Here is a 1084-nt window from a genome sequence, read left to right on the forward strand (position 1 = left end):
TCATGTCACCTTTGAAATAAATTAACCATATAGAGGCACCAAAACCGTATAAAGAATACCTTATACAGATCAAATTAAATCATGACAAGACTTTAAATGCCTGCATTTGTAACCACTTCAAAATGACTCATCACTTTTTAAATACAAGTAGACATCCTCTCAATATCTATATAACCGAAAGTCTTTTATGATGAAAAATAAACAAATAAATGACAATGGTTTCGTATGCAATGATCGGAACGACACTGTGTATCAGTTACTACAAAACTAAATTTTCTTCTAGAGGACCAAGCAACATATCAAGCAAATATTATTGAAATCAATTTAGAGGCTCCAAAATTCCAACGGAAATGATTAAATTCATCAGTCATTAATATAAAGCAATAAACCTCCAACATTAATAATATTTTAAGCATGGAGGTTATCAATTATTAAAACCAAATTAACATATGTATTGACCAACCCAATAAATTCTTCAATGTGAAAGAATAAAACCGTTAACAGAAATACAATGTAATAACATAAACAAAGATAATAAACAATCATTTAATCAATGAACGGATAAAAAGCCACCATGTTCTCCTTCTTTCAACTCACACTATATATAGAACATCATGCATATAAAACACAATTCATAAGATTTTGTGTGTGGATATATAAAATCTAGGACACATAACTTGGCATCTCATTGATTTCTTTTTTATGGTTGAAATGTTCACACTAAGAAAATACCATTACTTCAAAATAGTTTCACTAGTTTCTAACGGTTTTACTTGATCAAGATTATTTAAAACTCATAAAGCCAATTCGATGAAACCAAACCATAGAACCCAACGGCATATTTTTCCATTTCCCAAAATCATTCATGTGTCGAATAATAGGCATTCATTTCTCTGATAGATATTATAGTAGTTTAATCAATACCATAGTAATTTGAAAACCCAAAAAAATGCCTTTTAAACTCAACGAGCAAATAATACTTAGCAAAGAGACCAATAAACATATAAGCTACATAAACAATTTTTGTATATATCTCAAATTCTAGAACAGACATATGCGTACCTTAGAAAGCAGACTAAAATGC

The sequence above is a fragment of the Neltuma alba genome, unplaced genomic scaffold (genome assembly GCF_004799145.2).
Source record: "Neltuma alba isolate B1F8T4 unplaced genomic scaffold, ASM479914v2 tig00003056_pilon, whole genome shotgun sequence".
Lineage (NCBI taxonomy): Eukaryota > Viridiplantae > Streptophyta > Magnoliopsida > Fabales > Fabaceae > Neltuma > Neltuma alba.